Here is an 11,274-nt window from a genome sequence, read left to right on the forward strand (position 1 = left end):
AGGTAATAATAACATGTTATGTTATGCAGGGCCCGCTGGTAGAGCAGTTTCCTAACTGAAGTGGCTACCCTGGGTATAAAACTTTATTATTATTATTATTTAACACATACAACAAATTTATACATACCAAATGATTATTTGGTGTGTACATCTAGCAAAATTACTTAATGTAGATTGGAAAGCAATCCTGTTAGTTAATCGATTACAAGCTCATTACATTCTGTATGATCTTAGCCGTCTTTGAAATGGTGGTTCCTATTCATTGGTTAGGGCCTTTTATAGACAACTGGTCCTGTGTGGAATTGTGATTGCTTTGAATTCCATGGTGTGAAATTCTCTGCTTAACACCTGGGAAATGCTATCCTCCTAGACTTATACTTCATTTTTACTATAATAGAATTCTAATTATACTTCATACTATTTGTATTTTTTGTTTTGCAGTGATCTTTATTATTCATTCAAAATAAATATCGTGCATTTCGTACATTTTGTTTTGCAGTGATCTTTATTATGATTCAAAATAAATTTCGTACATAATCAAGAAAATATAGAACAAGATAGTAATTGCAGCAGTGCAATGCACAAATTAAATTACAGTGTAATAAACATAACAGGCAAATTGTATCAGAACAGAGACATAATCCGAACTCATGTAAAATATAACACTTCAACAACTTATGTATGCAGCTAAAGCAAGCAAGTATAATTTACGAATTTTCGATCGCTTCTTTCAGATGAACATCTTTCCTTGGACGTGGCGTCGGGGACATCCCGATAGACCGCGGGTCCGATAGACCGCGGGTCCGATAGTCCGCGGGTCCGATAGACCGCGGGTCCGTTAGACCGCGGGTCCGATAGACCGCGGGTCCGATAGTCCGCAGTGCGTGTAAAATTATGATCAGATATATCAAATGTCATCGAGAGGTCCAAAGGTCAAATGGTACGAGACCATGGGGTTCTATCAGGTGCGGATCCATGGGGGGGGCGAGGGGGAACTGCCTCACCCAACCCCCCCCCCCCCCGCTCAAAAAAGAGGGGGGAGGGGAAAGGAGAGAATGGAGAGAATAAAAAGAGAGGAAGATGGGAAAAGAAGATAATAGAAAAGAGAGTAAGAGGGGGAAAGGAAAGACAAAGAAAAAGGGAGAAGAACAGGGGGAAAGAAGAGAAAAAAGAGAAGAGGGAAAATGAAGAGAAGAAAAGAAAGCTAGGAGAAAGGAAAAGGAGGAAAAAGAAGAAGAAAAAAAGGAAGGAAGAGAAGAATATTTAAATAGAGAGGAAGATGGGAAGAAAGATAAGGAAAAAAGAGAGATAGAGGAAGAGGGGAAAAGAAGAGAATAAAAAGAGAGAGAGTGGAAGGGGGGGAGAAGAAAAAAATTAAAAGAGAAAAAAGGGGAAAGGAAAGAAAAAGAAATAGGGATAAGTAATGGGGGAAAGAGAAAAAAGAGGAAGAGGGAAAAGAAAGAAAAGAAAAGAAAGGAAAAGAAGAAGAAAAAATAGGAAGAGAATAATATTAAAAAGAGAGAAAGATGGGAAGAAAGATAACAAAAAGAGAGATGGAAATGAATGTCGAATGTCCGATTGGGGGATTTGAAATCTCATCTTATTAGGTTGGAATATAAAAAAAAATCAGTTTAATCGTTGAAATATGCATCGTCTTAATGACTAACTTTTCGACCAGTCCATAATATTTAACATTTCTGCTCGCGCTTCGCGCTCGTGGTAATTATCTAGTTACATACGCGTCCTGTTCAGGTTCACAAACATTGCCCAGAATGTTAAATTTTCAGGACAATATACATGAAATTTAATTTGTAGCTTGCATATGGCTTATGAGATTATAACACATTCAGTTGCTAATAAAGTAAATCTAGGAAATGACTGTTAGGACATGGGCGTTTGCCTCCCCCCCCAACAAAAAAAGAGAGAATCAAGGCTAAGAAAAAATAGAGAGAAAAGGAAAGGGAGTAGGATGAGATATACTATTATTTTCCAAATATTATGTCAAAATCTATCACGACCTTGTATTTTTGTAATAAAAGTGTCAACATATTTGCTTGCTCGCTTCGCTCACTGCCAACTTCTTATTAATTTTATGCGATACGCCATATCGAGCCCCCTCGAAATTGTTGGCTCATTACGGCACTTGGACTTTGAGCGGCCGATCGGGGAAAATATGGGTGAAAAAATGGCCCCTCCCCCTATTAGCGGAAGCTGGGTCCGCCCCTGACTTAGGCTTTCAGGATAAAATACAGGAAAATTCTTTTTAAAAAATGAGATCGCGCTTCGCGTTCTCATTATTTAATTAGGCCTTGTGAGATACCTCAATGTGTTTTTCAAGAATAAAATCTCGGATTTTGTTTAACGTCTTCTCCCCCCCCCCCCCACTTCATTTATTTTTTTATCTTGGTGCCCTCGCCCACCCCCCCCCCTGCACCCATGCTGAATAAATACGCCACTGATGAGGATAATTAGTCGAGATTGCATATTTCCTAGAGGTTATCATTAATAATATTGAAGGGTATACTAAAACAACAGTACAGAAACTACAGCTCCCGTTCACAATATTCTAGTTGGGCCTACTCTGGTGAGAAGTTAAACCAAATTGAAACCCCCCAAAATCACTCGTGCTTCGCGCTCCCATTGATATTACATCATGGGCGGAAATCCCAGGGGGACAGGGGGCGTGTCCCACCTACTCAAAATAGTAGGGGGGCACAATATCAAATGTCCCCCTACTATTTTGGTCTTTGATAATCATAGAAATACATCATTCTAAATCGAAATAAAACACGTGTATTTTGGGACGAGATGACCTTACTTTGGCGATGATAACCTTTTTTTTTGCTTGTCATATTTTCCCGCCCCTTGTCCCCATAGGCGGATCCAGGGGGCCGAGCTCCCCCCCCCCTCTTGGCGGAGCAAAAAAAAAGAAAATAAAAGGAAAGAAAGAAGGAAAAAAAGGAGGAAAAAGAGAGGAGAAAAGGAAGAGAAGGACGACGAAGGCATAAAATAAGATGAGGGGAAGACTTGGAAAATAAAAAGAATCTTTCGTGCAACTATATAAAACTTTTTCTCGCGCTTACATTGCCTATTAGGTGATTTACATATTGTTCAATGTGGAGTTCGAATATCAAGTTTGGAAGTCAATATACAACACATATTTCACCTCGGAAATCGAACTTTCATTATTTTGTGTAATTTACAAATTGGTTTTTAAAAAGTGCTCTGTAAAAATGTCAATTTTATGGTTCGAATGTTAACATTTGTTGCTTGCGCTACGCGCTCGCAGATTTTGATTTATCAGGTACCTATATTTTCGTGTATTCCATAAAGTTTTCAAAATATCCCTTTTCTGGTCTGATTATTAAGGCGCATCAGCTAGAGCGCTGCACGCTCGCATTTTGATTGGCGAGTTATATAAATGTTTCAATATTGTTTATACAACAAACTACTTAAAATCCCCTTTTCATGACAGTTTATCAAAAATTATAGCTCGCGACTTGCGCTCGCATTAATGGTTAAAAATATATAAACTGATGCATCCTATTCATAATCACAAAAGTGAAATGTCCAGTTTTTATGCCATGATATCATCACATTTCGCGCCCTCATTAGGCATTAATAAATATGATATCAATTTAATAATCAAATTGCCCCTTTGTTTCATCTCGCGCTTAGCAAGATAAATAGGAAGATAGTCATCATTTTTCATATGATGGCATGTTGTAAGGATGTCCCGGTCCTATGTCAAAACTCAAAGTAATAATATTATCAGCTCTTTTTTAAGTGCGATCCATATCCACCTTACAATTTTTTTACAAAGTGCTAGAAATATAAAGCTGAAATTGACTCTTTTTTTCAGATCGGACTATCAAAGCTTCATGATTTCCATGATTAAAGTTGTATTTAGAATGCCTAGATTCCAGGTCTAAATATGAAACACGCTCGCGCATGTTTATTCAGATACCCAACTTGTTCTCTAATTTAAATCATTATCCAGTTTCAGATCACAATATCACAATTTTCTGCTCGCGCTTTGCGCTCGCATTATTAATACTCATATTTTTTTAGGATTTACAAATCATGAATAGAGTGTCTCGTTCAGTAAATATTATAGGACTAAATCTATAAATTTTCCGCTCGCGCTTGCTTTAATTGTTTACTCATATACATATTCTGCTTGAGTTAAAAAAAGTGCTTAGAATTTCCTATCTTTGGGTGAAAATTTCAAAAAGATTCAGCTCGCGCTTTGCGTTCGTAGTAATTATTAAGTCGCATACATGTCTTTTTCACGATAACAAACATTGCCCAGAATCAGTTCAAGTTTTAGGAAAAAATACATAAAATTTCCCCAAAAATTAGTTCGCGCTTCGCGCTCGCATCATATAGATGAGGATTATGATATTATGTATTAATTCATAAGAATAAAGCCAAGAAGTGACTAATGAAGACTACCCCTTCAAAGAAACAAGCAAAAATTGTCTTCGAGCTGCCGATCGGGGAAAATATGGCTGAAACAAATTTCCGCCCCATCCCCCCCTATTGGCGAAGGCTGGAACCGCCCCTGTGTCCCCCCTACCTTTTGGTATTTATGTATTCATGGATTTTTTTTCAAGAACATATTAAAAAGTGGTCTTTATTTTTTTAATGTGATTATAAGATAATTTAAGTTAGCCTGGCCGGGAGGGCGTGGGCGCCATTTTTCGAAAAGTACACATGGGCGCCAAACATCAGGTCGAATTTGCTCCCCCTCCCTCCCCTTGAAATCCAGGGGCGGTATTCTGAACATTGTCTTTTCTCCATATTTTATCTTATCTCAGAGATATGACAAAATCGGTATTCTGGTGGATGTCATAACTTTTGTCACAAAAATTGTCATAAATTTTGTCTCTTCTCTTTAGCGCGCACCAAAAATACGCGGCTTTAAATGCGCCTAATCCTTTTATACAAGCAAAAGATATGACAAAAGTTATGACAGGGGGTAGCAGTCATAAATTTTGTCATATCTTTTAGTACCAAATATCCCGATACCCTGCCGACTGAATGTCAAGCAAACAATTATATTATTTAGATTAGATTGTGGTATTAGTTTCACTCATCTTCCATGACAATTTTCAAAATTATTTTTTCATGCTAAAATTAGTTAGGCCCTACATATTTATTCCTCCTTTTTTTCTCTGTTTTCCTTACTTTTATACTTCTCCTCTAAAATTCTTCACAGCTCCCTGTCTCTCTTTTTAATTAAGCGCATCAATATACGCGTAGTTGCGCGATGCCAGCAACTGTTTTGGGGATACGCCCAACCTGCCACGGGGCTTTCCTATTGGCTAGAAGGGCTCCAACTGGGAACTAACGATGATTTTGATTGGCTCGCTTCCGAAAAGATGGGTGGGAACTTTGAGAGATATGACAGGGAAAAGACAATGTTCAGAATACCGATTTGTGACAATCATAGCGGTGTCATATCTCGGAGAGAAATGACAAAATTTATGACAAAAGTTATGACAGAGTTACAGAATACCACCCCTGGATCCGCGTCTGGGTTCTATAACAATAACACAATTAGGGCAATCACCCCCTGACAACTACTTCAAGGAAAATATTATCACCATATTTTTTACCGCCGGGGACTGTTACCCCCCCCCCCCCCCGGAAATTTACTCTCCAGATAATTATGAAAAAAATAATTGTGAAAATGCCTTAACGTGACGACATGGCGTGGTACTTTATCTTACCATGTCTTAATTAATCATTGGCGGCCGAAGGCAAAACATTTAGGGGGATCCACCTGAAATTTTGGGATGGACACAGGTAAAAAATTGACAAGCAAATCAACCAAAATTTTAGGAGGGACCACCAAAATATTTTGACAAGGAAAAAAAAGATGGTTATCAACCAAAATTAAGGGGGGACAAAAATATTTTAGGGTGGTCTACCTCAATTTAGGGGGACGTAGAAAAGAAATTGACGACCAAAAAAAGGATCTCAACTAAAAATTTAGGGGGACCGTCCTCCCACCTCAAATTTAGGGGGAAAGCACCCCCCCGCTTCCGCCGCCTAAGTAATTAATAAGCTTCTTATTTCGACATAGCGATATATTCTATCTTGCCAAGTCGATATGTCAACATGGCGAGATATGAAGTGTACAAGTCCCGGCAAGAATCCCGATATATCGCCATGTTGACATGTAACATAATTATTTAAGTCGACTTGGCAAGATACAATATCTCGCCATGTTGACATATAACTTTTTATAAGTGGAGTGACTTGGCAGGATAACGTATCTCGCCATGCGGACATAATAAGCTTATTTAGTCGACATGGCAAGATAAAGTATCTAGCCATGTCGTCAAGTCGATGGCATTTTAGAGGCTCCGCATGGCGTCTAGAGGGCATATTTCCGGGGGGGGGGGGGGGGTAACAGTCCCCGACGATAAAAATATGGAGATATTTTCTTTTTGAGTAGTAGATGTCAGGGGGCGATTGTCCTGTGGGTCATCGTTATAGAACCCCATGGACTCGTATCAATGACCTTTTGACCTCCTGATGACATGGATTTCACTATATTGTCCTGATCATAATTTTACACACACCGCGGACTATCGGACCCGCGGTCTATCGGGCCCGCGGTCTATCGGACCCGCGGTCTATCGGACCCGCGGTCTATCGGACCCGCGGTCTAACGGACCCGCGGTCTATCGGGCTGTAACCGTGGCGTCAAACTAACTTTGTTTTTTATGTATTTGACATTTGGTTTTCACCTACTAGGAAGAAAACATGTTCATGTATAGTCAATTGTACATTATTAGCTTCTCTCTTGGTTGCATAAGCATGACTAAAAAGTGCGAACGCCCTGATGAAGCAAACGCTCGAGCTGCTCTGATGGAGATTGTAAAAAAACAAAACAATCAAGTGCTTTATAGACACCAAGCAAAATGTATGCATACGCTTTTTAGCAATAGCTTAATCGTCAAAGAAATGCTAGCGGCGACTAGCGGTCAGTTAGCGATTGCTTGAACTTACTAGCAAAAGCATTTGCTCGCTCAACTTTATGCAAACGGAATTAAGTAAAGCCAAGCAAAAGTCTAGCGAAAGCAAATGCTACCTTTTCATGCATGTCTTGAACCCCATGTGGAAATTCAATATTTTATTCATGTGCAATATGATATTCTAAATCTATAGTTCAATATAATTTTGAAAGTGTCAATTTGTTCCAAATATTTTCGTTGTCCTGATTACGTGTAGAAGTAAATTGAATATTTACAGGAATTACAGCTGTACCAATATGTAAAGACAGAGAAACAACAAACTAGTGGAAGCAGAGTGTCACCAAGGGGTATTTTGGAGTATGGATATAATGACCCCGTCCCCTTTAAACCATATTTTGTTGTAAATTAAAAAGTACTATTCTCACTCTTCACTGAGATGATATTTCTTATCACTACATTGCATTTATCTCCTTTGCATAGAGCAATCACTGGCGGATCCAGGGGGCACGGTTTACGGAACACTTTTGATTTTTTGTTGAAACCTTTTTTTTTTGCTTGTCAATTTTTTTGCGTGGACTTTCGAAAGATCCTTGATCCACCCCTGTGTAATTATGAGCTTAAAGCTCTGCGTTCACCCATTTTTTTATCAGAGGATGTCACAATCTTCAAACCTTCAAATTTTGATCATTGCTGCAAATCCAGATTTTATGTCGTGATATTTGGCATTCAAATCTTCGAGATATTCTTGAAAATAATATGCTTCACCATGAGATATATGGAGTCAAGTATATATGTATACACAAGAAGCATGATCGATTGATTTATTTTATTCGTCATATAGCTATAACGAAAAAAGAGTATATAATTTGGGAGTATCAAGCCCCTTGACAGTCCGTTAAAGTCGAGAAGGTTTATTTCATCTACGGTATTTAGATACAGAAGCCCCTGCCGACATAAAAAAAACACTAATCAAAAGCGAATTAGTACAGCTGCAAATTAGAAATTTTTAATAATGTCTTAATTAATGCCAGTAATTGAGGCCAGCGTCGCCATTAGTGTGTGATTGAATTTTACTCAATAATGCTGTCTACTACCCAGCATTAACAAATTATAGAAATAAAATACCAAAACAGAAGTTACCTGTACAACACTAATAGCAATACAACACTATAGCAATGTTAGCAAGGTTGTGGAGCGTTGTGGCCCAGTGGATTAGTCTCCGGACTTTGAAACAGAGGGTCGTGGGTTCAAATACCAGCCATGGCGTAGTTTCCTTCAGCAAGAAATTTATCCACATTGTGCTGCACTCAACCCAGGTGAGGTGAATGGGTACCTGGCAGGAATTTATTCCTTGAAATGCCACAGCGCTGTAAAAGGGTGCGAGGCTCAAGCCAGGGTAATAATATCCAAGTCCTTTGGAAGCGCATAGAGACGTTATTTATAATGTGCTATGCGCTATACAAGAACAGTCTATTATTATTATTAAGTAAAATATTACCAATATTTGGTAGAAAGTTTGCTTTTGCATCTTTGTATGGTAAAATAGGTACTGGGCGTGTATGGTGTGTATCAAGTTAAACTTGATCAATGAAAAAAATCCAACAAGCATAATGTTGAAAATTTCACGCTTTAAACGTCAAGTCCGCCCCAGAAAAAAATGTTGATTCGAATCAAAAGAAAAAAAGTCCAACAAGCATACTGTTGAAAATTTCATCAAAATCGGATGTAAAATAAGAAAATTATGACATTTTAAAGTTTCGCTTATTTTTCACAAAATAGTTATACGCACAACCCAATGACATGCAAATGAGAGAGGTTATTGTTTGAATTATACAATGTTTTGAATTTTACAAATTTAACAATAAGGACCAACTTGACTGAATCATAAAACGATGAAATAATGGTAATTAAACATATTCAGGAGAAAATATTTTTTGTTACATTAGTATGAGGAGAAAATTAAATATTTCATATTTCATATAATGAAATACAAAAGAAATAGTGAGTGGTTGACGTCATCAGTCCCCTCACAATATGCATATACAGACCATGATGTGCAAATAACTGTTTTTTTAAATTAGGGGAAACTTAATATGTCATCACTTTCTTATTTTAAATCCGATTGTGATGAAATTTTCACTGTTATGGTCGTTGGATTTATATTTCTTTATAATGAATCAAATTTTTGTTAAGGTGGATTTGTCCTATAAATTTGCACAATGTTAATTTCCCAATAAACACACATGCTTCAACTTTGGTTAGGTAAAAAGTGTTAAAGAGTTTAGTTGATTCGTTATAATCTACCCAATATTTCTTCATCAATAAACTTTTCTTTTCTTTATTTATATTTTTATTCATTTGTAAGTTTTGCGTTTCATTTAGGATCATGAAGGGAGGGCTCGGGGGAGGGCTGAACATATTTTAACCATGCTTTGTTGGCATATTATAGGGCATACTAGCTGGCGCTATTCTTGTATACTGTACTGGGCAATCTCGGCTCTGGGCAAGTCAATATGAACAAAGAGAGTCATCTGTTGGCTATACAGAATACAGTGGAAGCATGCGGATCCAGGATTTTCCAAAGCCGAAAGGGGTGGTATATTTTTCACAGGAAAATATTGACCCCCCCCCCCAAAAAAAAAGGGTCTCCACTACCAAACCAAGCTCATTTTTTTCCTGGAAAATTTTGACAAGCAAAAAACCGTCCTCTTTTCCACATCCAGGTCATCTGTTACAGTAAAACTTGGACAAGCAAAAAGAAAAAAAAGGTCTTCACTACCAAATGGACCCCAGAATCATGCAACTGGGACCACATGCAAAAAAGAGATTTTAAAAGTAACTTCATGTTAAAACTTCTCTGAAAATATTCTATTGATGAAATTGTGTTACCTGTGAAGGAAGGTACAAATACAATACTGAACTAGATTTAGGGACGTCGCGACGTGTCGTGGTCTAGTGGTCAAGACTCTTAGGGACGTGGGTTCGATTCCAAGCCATTGCGTGTTTTCCTTCAGCATTCCATTCATAAGATGAGAGCACCGGAATCAATAGACTAAAATATGAATGGTCAGTGTTTGATATTGAAGAAAAACCATTTAAAATGTATTCGAACCCATACGTTAGGGACACACGGTTCAAAACTGTTTAAACAGTTTCAAATCAGAATATCAAAACATTTTGCTCGCGCTTTGCGCGCTCGCATTTAGGAAGATACCCAGTAACCCATCCTTTTCATGATTACAGAACATAAACAGAGTGTCCCGTTTTTAGGTCAGAAATCTCTTTTTTTCCGTTCGCGCTGTGCACTCACATCAATAATTGTTTAGTTATGTACCTATCCCGCTCATTATTTAAAAAAGTGCTTAGAATTTCAATTTTTAGGTCGAAATGTCCGATGTTTCAGCTCGCCCTTCGCGCTCGCATTATTTAATTGTTGAAATAATTATTTATGTATTGCAGCACTAGAAATGGATTATTTAATTCTTCGCAACAATATCATAATTGTTTTTCATGAAGTCAAGATGAATTTTTGACCTCTGAGGGGGCTACCAACTATATGCTCTCCATTGCCCCTAACAGTGGCGTACGTGGGGTCAGCACATGTGTTCACCCCCCCCCCCCCCGCCCCTCCCTAATTTTTTTTCTCTTTTTTTTTTGGGGGGGGTTACGAAACGACCTAAAATTTCTGGTGAAGACCTTTTTGTCAACATTTCAATCAGCTTGAAACTCTGAGCCCCCCCCCCCCATATGGAAAACTAGCGGACAGAAGGTCCTCGCTGCACGCGCGCACCCTTATAACACGCAGAATTCCCTTGCATCATACCCCTTTTTCACAAATTAATGTGTATCAAGGACAAGCGTTGATTCATATAAAATTTCCGCCCCCCTGAAATGAATGCTAACAACTTCTTCTATCAGATGATCATAATTTTTTTACATTCAATTGGTAGGAAATATGGCACTTTATTACATTAAAATCACTCAAAACCATCCATAGTCAGGAATATGTATTGGGATAATGGGTTTGGGGGACATTTTTATAGTACCCGGGTGGATTATATCCGTCGTCACATCGCTGGGTGATGGTATCAAGAATTTCCGCCCAGTTTATAATAAAATGCACATTGTAAGGCAAATACTCATGAAAGAATCATGGAGATTGGTTAATAAGGAAATAGTGCACTTTTATAATCAAATCAGAGGAGATTTTCTTTGTGATACTGATGTCCGAAGAGCAAACCTACACTCGACGTGCATTCAACACATAGGGCTGGACAGAGCTTTT

Source organism: Lytechinus variegatus, chromosome 13 (assembly GCF_018143015.1).
Source record: "Lytechinus variegatus isolate NC3 chromosome 13, Lvar_3.0, whole genome shotgun sequence".
Taxonomy (NCBI): Eukaryota; Metazoa; Echinodermata; class Echinoidea; order Temnopleuroida; family Toxopneustidae; genus Lytechinus; species Lytechinus variegatus.